Source organism: Poecile atricapillus, chromosome W (assembly GCF_030490865.1).
Source record: "Poecile atricapillus isolate bPoeAtr1 chromosome W, bPoeAtr1.hap1, whole genome shotgun sequence".
Taxonomy (NCBI): Eukaryota; Metazoa; Chordata; class Aves; order Passeriformes; family Paridae; genus Poecile; species Poecile atricapillus.
The window spans coordinates 84472050-84484961 of NC_081288.1; the positions used below are offsets into that span (position 1 = coordinate 84472050).

A 12912-nucleotide genomic window follows, 5' to 3' on the forward strand; every position below is an offset into this window, starting at 1 on the left:
ACCTGGAGCTGCCACAGGTCTGTCAGAGTATCCTCACTGCATTGCTATCCTCCTGGCACAGAGAAAACTCATGCTGATGGCTCATCCTCCCCCACCATGCCCTTTCCTACTGAAACGTGCAGTGAGGAGGAAGACACACTTCTGCTGAATGAAGCAAGTGTAATGGGAGGTGCTCAAGGAAAACCTTAGCTAAGCTAGCAAGGGATGACTATGAAAACCAGAGCATGGGAAAGGCTGTCACTTTCTCCCCCACAGCCCTAGAGAAGAGCATAAGGAAAATCATTCTCCAAGCTGACAGAAAAGAAAGATAATCCACAGTTTAAAAAAAAAAAAAAAAAAAAAAAAAGAAAACTGGAAGTGCATATAGTGACAGTAAAAGGGGAAGGGATAGAAAAGGCAGCCTCATGCTGCAGCTGTAATAGGAAAGGCTGTCAGGAGCAGAGAGGCGCAGAGCATCATTCCCAGCTCCTTTGGGAACTGGAGGTTTACCAAACAAAGCAGCTCAAGCTTCAAGGCAAGTTCATGGACCATGGATGATGCTGAAAAGCCACTGCATTGCTGCCTTATCTCTTCCAGGTGATGCAGTCAGTCAAGACCTTGGTCTCAACAGGAAACTGCAGCAAGCCTGGCCAAGCTTTTGAGGACAGACTTTATTCAGTCTTCAGTGTGCAAATGCTCTATGTGAGCTAGGCGGTAGCACATGAAATGTCATTATTAAGAGCAGTAACAATATAATACCTGATTATCCATCCCAGCAGGTATGCAGCGAGGCTAAGCTCAAGGCTGGAAAAGCCTTTTGAACTGCAGGATACCAGTACAGGCAGAAGACTGGGGAGAAATCAACCACTAGCTTTTCACTGCAAGCTTGGTGGTCATGCACAAGCACAAAGTCCTGAGACAACAGCATGGCAGCATAGAATATTTTGGGTTGGAAGGGACCTTTAAAAGTCATCTAGCATCATCTCATCACACCCTCCCTGGCAGCATCCCTGGGGCCAACTCCTCTTCCCCATGTTCAAGATAATTTAGGTTTTATTTCCTTAAAGAAAATGTAGTGATTTACTAAAGGTACTTCTGAGTTAACTGATCTGCTTGCACCCAGACATAATATTTAATCTCACAATTGCTGCAGACTCTCCTTGGAGGCAAGAAGAAATCTGCATTTCACTTTTCCACCCTCTTTCTTACAGACTGTAATTTCTTATCTTTGAAACCTGCACTCCTCTGTCAAATTTGGCTGAAATTAGTCCCTGGGTTAAAAAAGCTTCTAGAGGAATAGCAAGTGGCAGCCAGACTGAGTTACATAAGATTCATTTCTGTTAATTAAAAAAAAAAAAAAAAAACAAGCACAGAAACAGTAAATAAATTTTTCACGCAATGTAATGAAAATATATATTAAAAAAGCAATGTGCAAATATCTTTTTTCAGAGCCAGTATTGAGAAAGATGATGTGTGCTTCACAGATGCTCTGAAACTCAGGAGGGAGGGAGAGACCAGCACCCTGGGGTGCATCTTTGCATTAAAAGCATCCTGGCAGGGAGGTATGTTTCAGTTCTGCCGACAACTTGGCACTTCACAGGGCTACAATATCCTGCCCACCACTGATGCTGCTCTGAGCACCTGCAAAGGCAAGAAAAAACACTCCTCTACCTGCACCAGGCTGGCACAGGGATGGATAGAGCAGGGATGCAGAAAGGGATGGAAAACCCGCTGTTCACCAGAAGAGCTTTCCAGAAGTGTGCATTTCATTGCAAAGCTGCCATAAGGATGCAAGAATCTGCTGGTCTCAAAATAAGGGGAAAAAAGCTGTCAGATAAAGCTATTCATCACCTTATCACAGCTGGTCCCTTGAAGCTCTTCATCCCCATCCATGGCCTCCTCTTCCTTTACAGGCATCTGTAGCCATTGCAGTGAGACCCCATGGACACTGAAAACTCCAAGTCACTCTCAATAATTAAACATGCACATGGCAAGAAAAATAAAGAAATCATTTCCAAAAGCACTCCCCACCTTCATGTCCTGCTGTAAAACCTTCAGCTCTAAAAATTATTGCTGCAAGTTTTAGAATCACCTGTCACCCTGAGAATCAGGCCTTTCAATATTGTTTTCATAATTTCTAGCCATTTTCCCAGGAAAGGAACTGATGCCGAATTTTGCCCCAACAGGCGATAAATAACTGTCTAAGAGACGCAGTTTAAGTCAGATAGACAGGAGGTATTTTATTAGCAACGTGCACGTTGGGGAAATCTCTAAAGGGAGTTTTCCAAAGTCTTACAGCAAAAGCGTGCCTTTTATACAGTTTTAGGTTTGGGATTACATCATGTCTATGCATATTCATATGGGGCGTGCCGTAGGCGGAGCGTGGGCGGAAACTTCTGTTTTGAGGATCTTTTCGGGGGTCGTTCCGGTCGGCCTTCATCGTGGGCGAGGGTCTTCGAGGAGTCTTCCTCCTTAAACTTTTGAACTTCTCTCCAAATTTGGTCCATTCCCGGTGTAGTTGGCTGAGTTCCTAAGCTTTGGCCAGGCTCCTAGGGTCAACTTGACATATTGGCATTAGGCATGCTTTAGCTTTGGCTCGAAGTATGCTTTGTCCTGTGGTTTCTATCCTTATCTTCCTCTCTTGTCATTGTGTTCCTAGTCCTAGCCAATTTATTGCTCCGGGTGTTTCCTAAATGCTATACTTTCTTCAAATGCTTCACATTCTATGTTTTAACCCATTATTTCTCGAAGGCTATCTATTTTATGGCTTCATAACTATAAACATAGGTGTTTATACATTCCATTAAAGATATACCTTTTGATGGATGTCTCTCAAGGCCAGTGTGGTTGAGAAGGTGGTAACCTGACTATCCAATCCCTGGTCATTGTCAAAAACCTATAAATACTGAAAGAACAAATAAACTTTTCTTCTTCTTTCACCACACCTCGAGATGCGTCCGTGTGAATCATTTTGTGTCCAACAGTGACAATCACCAGCCCAGCTTCCTGAGCTAGAGAAAAATGTAATCAAAGATGTCTCCAAGGCATTTGCCCAGCTGGGAATATGCCCTGATTTAAGGGAATACAGCTCCCATGGGTGCAGGCATCTTCCCCCATCTCCTCTCAACATGCAAAGCAAAGACCATCTTAAACATAAATAATTTCTCTATTATTAAACTCCAGCTGACAACCACAACACAACCACAATCCTTCCTGCTTTCTTTTCTTGCCCAGGAATACAACATGATAGAGCCCTCCAGCCCAGGGGGTTTTCTTCCGGTTAGGTGGATGGTGCAGGGAGATGCCAGCACCCAAAATCAAATCAGCATTTGCAGACTACTGCTTTGGGCTGGCTTGGTAGGACCTAGACTATACCATAGTCCCACTTGGAGCGCACACTTCTCTGCAGAACAAAAAAAACCTTTAAAATACACCCCAGGATTATTCATGCAAGATCCCCCATTAGCAAACATTAAGATGTGTTTTCACAAACACAAACATCCTTCAAAGTCCTCTGCAGAAGATGGTGGTCCTAAAACAGTGCCTCCATGGACCATGTAGCAGAAGGAGCAGCTTGCAGTCAGATACAGGCAAACCCAGCTGTGCAAAGCAGCTGCCCCAGCCCTGATCTCACCCAAGGTTGTGTCATCTGTGACCAGCTCCAGGACAGTTGGGAAAGCTTTGGCTTCACAAAGAAGATACGCAATGCTTGGGATGGCCAAGATCCCTGAATTATCTACAGTGCAATTCTGTTCCAGCTCGAAATCATTGTGCTTGCAAAGACAGACTTGTGAGACTTAATCAAACAATGCAAAACACTTGAGATTGTACATACTTATTTGCAGAAGACCTCAATGCCAGCTTGGGGATGGACTGGGTGCCTTTCCTGACATGTGGCACAGCACACCTGATGGCAGACCTGGACTGTTGCAGCATGCTACACTGCTGTGTTGCAGTCTCTCAAGCCTCCCTTCCCACGCCAACCCAACTGCTCACCTCCCATGCCAGTGATCACCCAACACAACCAGCAGCAGAGGGATGGTGACAGCTTGGTTGTGAACACCAACTTCTCCCAAGCTTCTCCCAAGGTCCCAGTGAACACTAGCCAAGCAACACAGCTCCTCCAGGATTTTATGGGTTCAAAAGCATTTTTCAGAATTAATTATGAACCCCATTAATGGTTCCCCATCTCAGGTGGCTGGGGAAGCTGGTAGCAGCTGTGTTTCTCCCTGTAGTTTCTGCTCCATCATGGGGCAGGCTCCAGTGGTGGTGAACCCTTCCCAGGTCAGCACAGCCTGTAGAAACCAGTCCCAGTGAACCAGGCCAGCTCCAGAGGGAGAGGGAAGGTTGGTTGAGTTGTTTTCTTTTGCATTAAGGCAAATTAAAATTGCTGGTGAGAAATGAGAAGCTTGTGGAAGCCTACGTGCATCCTCAGATCACCCAGGCATGACATGACACCAAGGGATGAGGCGCACCACACAGCCACACAGCCTCCCAGTTCCGCTCCCCATCTCAGGGACATCCCCATCATGGACATGTCATCCCATCCATAATCCTTTCCATCTTGCCACTTGAGAGATGAAGATGACTTCCACCACCACCCAGCAGCGTGGTGGACACCACCATGCTAAGGAAGAAGATGAAGTTGAGCCAGTGCTGGTGGCCACAGAGGAGATGCCCTCAATAAATGGCTGCACATTATGAAATACTCCTGTGGCAGGCTCCTAGCCGACAGGTGTGGCAGGATTTGGTCCTGCAGAGATAGCAGAGGAAGAGATTGTATCACCACAGTTTCTCCTACCACCTAAGAAACCAGATTTTTCTTCTCCTGTACCACAACTGTTACATGTGTGGAGGACAGAGGAGGCCAAGGATTGTCTCTATAGAAGAGGAGATGGAAGTAGTGACTTTTCTGAAGTAAGCACAAGACCACTCCTATTCAAGCTGTGGTCCCTAAAGCTTCAGAGGTCCATGGACTGCCTCAAAGGAGTCTTCAAAGCTAACTCAAAACAGCAAAGATCTCAAATCCATTATTTTCCATAACAAATTTTTTGCAATCCACCCACAATAGACACCATCCCCATTCCTGGACACTGCTGAAGCACCCCTACATTGCAGAAGCCTGACCATAGCACAACCCAAAGTAGATGTAGAAGAAACAAAACCTCTCTTTTCAGCAGGAAAGTTGATGGTTAAATGCAAAAAAAGTTTTGAGAACATCCAATGTCATTCCCATTTCAGTCTGAACCAAACAAGAAACGTATTTTTCTTAGGATCACTAGCGAGGCATCTATGTTGTAAATGAATATATATATATATATATATATATATATATATGCACACATACACACATATAAATAAATAAAAATAAAATAGCCAGGGCTTCAAACAAACAGAAAATTATTGGTTAGCTACAGTAGTGCTTTATTAGTGCTTTATTTTGGATGACTCAGTAACATGCTAATTATAGCAGAACTGTACCTTCTCCAAGAAGTTTCAGAAGAACATCCCAAGGCGCATCCAGAAGCTTCAATGCTTCCAGATTTTCAAGACAGGAAGAGTTGTCTTTTTCCCAACCTGATGAAGACAATGAGTTACCCCAAACAGAGCACCACACTGTTAACTTTGAAACTTAACAATGGCATAAGTAATGTAAATGTCTCAATACTTCTGTCAAACATAAAAACAGTGAAATAATTAACAATATTTAATTTCTCCATTGAAATAATCAGGCAATATGCTAAATGTGCCCCAAAGAGCTCCTGAAATAGCTCTTGTCTTGGGGTGATTTTATGGTGATACTTTATTCCCTGATCGTCTGCTCTATGCCCAGAAATGATTGCTGTAGCTTTAAGGTGGGTCCAGGGGGAGCCTTGGGGCTTTTTGGCAGGCTTTTTTCAAAGCTTCACTCCCTAGGCAGCCATGGTGCTGTGTGGACTGCTGTGGAGGGAGCCCAGTCTGACAGGCATCCTCCCTGGAGTTCTACCCCCTAAGATAAGACAAAACCGCCTAGTCACGGTGACGAAGCTGTGGACCCCTTCCTGCTTCAGGACCCCATGTTATCTCCCTGTCAACTACTGGTCATCTTATCCCGTTCTCAGAACATTGGTCCCCTTCCCGATTCTCCCCTTCCCTATAAAAACCCCAGCTTTTTCCCAGATCAGTGGTTAGATCATCACTGGCCCCCTTCGCTGAAGCCTGCATTAAAGACTTTCTGTGGAACGCCATATGATCTTCCTGTCTCGTCTGTGTCGGCTGGGGTAACCTCTGAATGGAGCTGGCTAGGCTGAACAGAGCTGATCACAGAGCAGAAATCACCTTCTAAAAGAGCTGAACACCCGAAGCCTCTGCCCGCGCTCCCAAGGGTTACCCCTGGCTGAAGACTGCCTGGAAACCCCGGATGGCGGCTCTTCCCCGGGACATCTATCTGGGCTTGTTGCTGGCAGAAGCTGGGAGTCAGACAGGCCCCCAGGCCCAGCCACAACAGACTGTGGAGTTTTTTTGCTTAGCTAGCTTGGGGTTTTGTTAGCTTAGGCAAGAAGTTAGGTTTTTTTTTCCTTTCCCTGGCCTCAGACACTGCGACAGCAATCCTTCGGCAGCTTTTTTCTTGCATTGAACAATTTAGTTTTGGTCCAAGATCAGAGAGAACAATCAATAGGAGAAGAATCGGCCAGGGACCGGTAGGACAGCATGAGGCCGCTCCCTTTCGGCCCCAGACCTTGGAAAAGCCAGACCAATGAGAGAAAAGGACACCAAATTATAGATGTACAAAACACTCGCTCGCAGTGAGAGACTTCTCCAGGGTCAAGCTGTTCAGGTATAGGCAATTTATTATATGGGTAGAGGGAGGAAGAGACCCATTTCTGCCGCCAGCCATGGTGTACACATGGTCAGGGAGGGAGAGAGAGTGGAGTGGAGAGGAGAGAGAGTGTAGGAGAAGGGAGGAAGGGAGGAAGTTAAGAGAGGGGGGAGAAGGGAGAAGGGGATGAGGGTTGAGAGCAGGTAAGAGAGTTAAGAGAGCTTAAGAGAGAGTAAGAGGGGAGAAGAGGATGAGGGTTAAGAGTTAAGGGTTAAGAGAAGGGAATAGGAATTAAGAGGGGAAAGGTAAGAGAGTAGGAATTAAGAGAGTAAGAGCTTAAGAGAGGAGGGGGGGAGAAGTTAGGAGCAAGAGAAGGGTGGAAGTTAAGAGAGCGAAGTTCTTGTTACATTATATCCTTTTTTATAGTGAATATTCTAATTCCTAGTAACCAACCACTATGAGACACACATACTAGAGAATTTACATATAGCCTATAAGAACTACTACATTACCATACAGTGTTACATTTTAAACTCTAAAAGCCTTTCAAATTCTTCTCTTGCTGCTTTTGACCTTTGGATTCACTGTCAGCATTGTTTCATCAACAGAGATTCTCCTTTAGCTGGCTAGGCTATTGTTCTTTGGTTATATAGTAACTAGCGCTCAGTATCCCATGACTCAAAGTGAGCTTTCATTTCTATTTCGATTCTAGGTTTCATATTTTCAGAATCTTTTGCTAAACAATCATATTCATAAGGTTTCCCTGTTTCATCCTCCCCAACACCAAACTACCTGCTTCATCTGCTGTGAAGAGGGGACCAACACCAGAGATTCACCAGGTTCTCATCTGTTTGCCCAAGCTGCTGCATGAACCTTTTGTTTTCTGTTTTTTTCCTTGAGACAGGAGCTGGTGCCACTTTTTTTTTTTCCGTGTCATGTGGGCATTCTGTTTGTCAATAAATGGTTGGGTTTTTTTCACTTTCATCCACTAGTATTCATCTCTTATTGGCAGAAATGGATTGTTGGAACCCTTATTTTTAGAGGAAACATTCATTCCAGTGTTTTTCTCCTAAACTTGTCTCTAAACCAACATTCATCTGCTGCCCCAGTTTCCTTAGAAACCATAAGGTCTTGCTATATTTTTAGCTATAGCTCCTTACAAAGACACAAGACCCCAAAGACCCACTTGAGTAGAAAGAACATGAAATTAAATAAGTTCCAGGAAGGTTTTCTTGCTGCTCTGTAGAGACCAGAAGACAAAAACTCAACCAGTGATAACTACCACAATTTCATACCACTCCTGCAGGGAAAAGACCAAACAGCAGCAAGGATGAAAACAGGAAATAGGAGAGACCCAAAATGAAATGAGAGAATCAGCATAGCAAAATTTGTTCTCACCAGGAGACCCCGGTAGAGTGAACTCAAGGGAGCATTTCATCCCAAAGTGAGGATGCTGAGAGAGCAAGAAAAATATTTTTCTCATTCAAGATCAAGTGCTGAAGGAAAGACAGCTGAAGATAAAGCTCAGCACCTTGTCAACACCCCTTCTGTAGTTCGGATCAAGGGCTAACAAGTATCAAGTATGTTTTCATGCTTTGCACATTATTTTTCACGCCTCTCAGGAACCCTGCATAGACCATTCCCATCCCATTTGTGGATGAGGTTGACTCAGCTATGGAAATGAAGGTGTCAAACCCAGTCAAGCCCCTCAGGAAGCTCACTCCTCTCCCAAATCCCATTGCAAAGGCAGAGCTGATGTTTAATTCATCTCCACAGTTTCTCTAATCTCCCATCAGCAGGGGAGCTCCTGGGTGCTAGACTTAACCCTCTGGCTCACCTGAGACAAGTCACTTCCCCACATCCCTTTCACCTTCAGCATCCAACCACTGCTCAAAAGCAACCTGAGATGCTCTAAATTTTTTTTAAAAATGCTTCCTAAGATCTGCACAAGTTCAACAAGACACTAGCTACAACACCTCAAATTCACAGAGCCCTCTGGTACAGTATGCAAATTGCAAGAAGGGCTCAGATAGAGCTCAGAAGAAAAGAGCATCACATACAAGCACAGCCTGAACTTCCTCAAACAGATGCCACTCATCTTGTTACCAAATGATAAATTGTCTACACCTGGTGAGCTAACACAATGCTTGTTCTACCAAAACCACTGGCCTGTGTAATTGCACAATGCCCATTGTGTAAGAAGGAGAACTGGAAGTTCACCAGCCCCAGTGTCCTGCCAACTCAACCAGATCGACTGGAACACTGGGGTCCCCGACCACTAGGGTCCACCAGAGAGATCCCCAGGACAGAAGAACACATGCGTAAAGGGGAGGGGAAATACGTTAATGATTTTGGGGAAATTATTATCATATGTATGTTTAGTCCAAGACAATCAATGAATATGTATGTAGAATACAGTATATAAACAGAAACTTTCCCATACTCAGCATGCACAGCTTTGGGAGGAGCTATCCCCCCCATGCATCTGGCCAAATAAAGAATGCCTGCTTCTTAATGCTCCGTTGGTGTTAAGGACTTTATTTTACTGAATTTTTGGTAACAATCTCTCTGCCAAAGATAACACACTTAAAGCATAGAAATCACAACCTAACCATTTTACCCAAGGCTTGAAAGAATAAAAGCCAGTGCAAGGTTTTGCTCTTGGACCTCAGGATCATCAATGGCACAGCAAAGCCTTTACAGTCCTTATGGGGAAACAATGTGTATCAACACAATAAAATGTTTTTTTCCACTCACTGGAGACAGAGTGTGAATATTTGCTTGTCAGGGTCACATAAGCTGCAAGGGGAGTGGGATGCTTCCCTCTCCATCCCATGTGGCACTCCCCTGCCATCATCTGGATGCTCAGAGGATGGTCCACCATCAAAAAGCCTTTCTAGATTTTGGAAAGGAGTGACTTAAATCTCCTGGCCTTATTTTGGTATCTTTGGGTTGAGAGAAACAACCTGGAAGCTCAGTATATCTTCTGCTTCTTCACACCTTTCTTATTTCTGTTAACAAGGCCATGACTTCAAGCTTCATCCCATACCTGCTTGAGTGGTGTAGGAAGAATAATGGATTACTGAAGCAGGAGTGAAAGTGACACAAATGGACTTGTGGAAATAGCCTATTTCAGAGGAGCCATCAGGTCTCCAGAGAGACCCAAGGCACTCCAGCCCTCCACATCATGCTGCACCTGCTCCTTTCCAATCTAATGGCATTGCTACCTCATCCAGTGTGGGGTCTTACTGGTGGGGGGGTCTCACCCCTTCCAGATGAGCCTAACACACAGAACAGCCCCAGGAGATAAATCTTTTTCTCATTTTATGGAAAAACAGCTCCAAGGACTGAGTTTTGAGGCACTGGGATGCCAGGGATAACCAGCAAATGTGCCTCCAGCCATTCAGCATTGCTGGGGGCAGCTGTGGCAAAAAAGTCTTGCAACTGCTGACTGCTCTGCTGCCACAACGTTTTCCCCTACTGTCACCCATGACCTCTAAGACCACATGCAGCCAGAAATGATTCTGCAGGAAATGATAACCATAAAATAACAACAAAATTGAGTCCCTGCTGTGTCCTCGCTTGCTACACCCAAACCCAACCCTGCACCAAAGACAAGGAAAGCATCTCCCAGGAGGTGGGAGATGCTCCCACTTCGGTACCACACAGCAGCATTCCCACTGGGAATGTCCTCCCTGTGAAGATGCTCAGGGCTAAACCAGGTGGTACCATTGTGTCTGCAGATGCTGCTGCACAGGAACCTCGACTGGCTTTGCTGCAGCAGGGACCACGATGAACAATATTCATTGCGATGGGGACCCAATGGGTCTCCCTCTCCTTTTTGTCCGTGGGGGGCTCGCCAGAGGACCCGGAGAGAGAGGCCAGCCCTGCCCTTGGGCAGGGCTAATGAAGCTGCCAGGAAGCTTCCAGAGGCCAGGAGCATATCCAAATCCGGCCCTAGACCTTGCCGCCGCAGTTACTGCCCTGCCCGCCGCTCACCTTCACCGGGAGAGGGAATATCATGGATCGAGGGAGGGAGGGAGGGCTCCAAGTCCACGCACAGAATGTCAGCGAAAGGGGAGAAACCCACCCGGGACGAGGCCACTCGGGTAGCACCGTCACCGGTACCAGATGAGAAACCATGTGCAAAACGACACCCCAGACCCACGGCAGCCCGGTGCGTGGGGGTTTGATTCTTTCCTAGAGAGACAAAGACCGGACGTGCTCCTCCTTCCCCCCGCTTCGCGGCTGCTGTGTCATGGCCCCCCCTACCCGGCCTTACCGTGCGAGGCGCCGGGTGCAATCAGACCCCAGCCGGGAGGTTCATGGGCGCAGCGCTGAGGTGCGAGAAAATGCGGAGGCACACTAGGAACATCACCCACCCAAGAAGAAAATCCAGCTCTGCAAAAAGACGGGCCGGGGCAGCCGGAGAGTGACGCACCGCCCGCTCGGCCCCGCCCCCCGCAGGCCTTGCCGTCGGCCTTGTCGGGAGATGTAGTTCGGGTCTGGGCCCAACCTGCCCGCCACGGCCGGATTCCCCGGGCCCCGAGGCTCTGCCGAGGCGCCCGCGACCATCGAGAGGCCAGCCCGGCAGAGCGACTGAGACCGACCAGGTCGCAGAGCAGTCTTTGTGGCGCTACTTACTTCCCCCTTGAGAGGAATGACGGGTTTGTCTTTACAAACAAGCTGTGGGTCTGCTGATAAGATGCAGCAATCAGTGAGAGACAACAGAAACAATGGGATAGATTCCACTGAAAGATGAAAGAGGCACTGAAAGAGCACCATGAATTCCACAAAAGTTAAAAATTAAGAAGGGATTATGCACTGGGGGAGGGGAAAGGTATCCCAGGTATCAGGCGTTCCGGGAAGCCTGTACCTCTCAAGTACCTCAGCCTATGGGGAAAGAGAGAAGGGACAAGCGGCCGGGAATTAGGATAAAAAGGAGGCTGCGCCCTCCAAAAATTTGAGAGACCCCAGGGGAATGCCCCATGGCTTCTCCCTTTATTCAAATAAAGAAAAAGGACTCCTCTGTCTCCTTTTTGGACATAAACCTCTGGTGTTTGTGGATTAATTTTCCTGACACCCTACACACACACCCTTCCCTGACCGGGCTGAACACTCTTATTCTCATGTTCCTACCCTCATCCTATGGGATTCAGACCTAGAACTGCATCTTCTCCGGTCCCATCCCCCCTCTTCATGGTCAAGCAGCATCCATCGAGCTTTCAGGAGGGTGATTTCAAGTGAGCTTAAAAGAAGGAAACAGCAAGTGTTTCAGAATCCTTGAAAGGTTTGGGTTGGAAGGAGACATAAAGATTATCTAGTTCCAACTCCCCGCCATTGGCAGGGACACCTTCCACTAGACCAGGTTGCGCAGAGCTCCATCCAACTCGGCCTTGAACACTTTCAGGGATGGGGAACCACAGCGTCTCGGGGCAACCTGTGCCAGTACCTCATCAGCCTCACAGTCAAGAATTTGTTCCCAATATCTAATCTAACCCTGTCTTCTGTCAGTTTGAAGCCATTGCCCCTTGTTCTATCACTCCATGCCCTTGTCCAAAGTCCCTCTCCAGCTCTCTTTAGGTATTGGAATATTGAGAGACCGCCAGCTTATTCACCACTCTTCACAGAAGTAATCGTGAACGCCGTTTATTTCTATCTTTAGCACACCTTTTATAGGGTTCTACAGGGTCCGCAGGCAAGGCAAGCTACTATTGGCTAACACACACAGTTTACATATTTTCTCCTACACACAAAGATATTGTTTTGCTTTACTCTCTCTTCTGCATGCAAGTTTCAAGGATTTTAGCCCTTAATATCATGACTTATTTCAAAGGCTGGTTTGTGCATACAGGCCTTTACTAATATATAAAATATATCAACAATTCCCCCTTTCTCTTTTTGCACAAACCAGGCTTTGGATAAGATAACATACAACTTAGACTGTCATCCCAATTAACATTATAAGTAAAGTCCGTCCCCCCTCCAGCACAAGAGACCTCAACCATCCAGCGATGCCCCAGCTAGCAAACCAACTTCCAAGGGGGTCACTATCTTCTTTCAGGGCATGTAACCCATCCTGTAGCTGTTGTAGTTGCTTATGGATGGAAACTGAATGATCAGTAAGATTCAAG

The 12912-nt window shown here is 46.3% G+C and overlaps 1 protein-coding gene across 1 annotated transcript in view; it reads right to left on the reverse strand.

Annotated features, from left to right (window-relative positions):
• LOC131592498 (CBP80/20-dependent translation initiation factor-like) overlaps window positions 1–11072 on the reverse strand; it is a 565386-nt gene extending 554314 nt beyond the window's left edge. The window contains exon 1 of the mRNA XM_058864047.1: window positions 11061–11072. The gene's annotated coding sequence lies outside the window, so the exon portion shown is untranslated. The remainder of the gene's footprint in view (window positions 1–11060) is intronic.
• Window positions 11073–12912: the final 1840 nt, after the last annotated feature.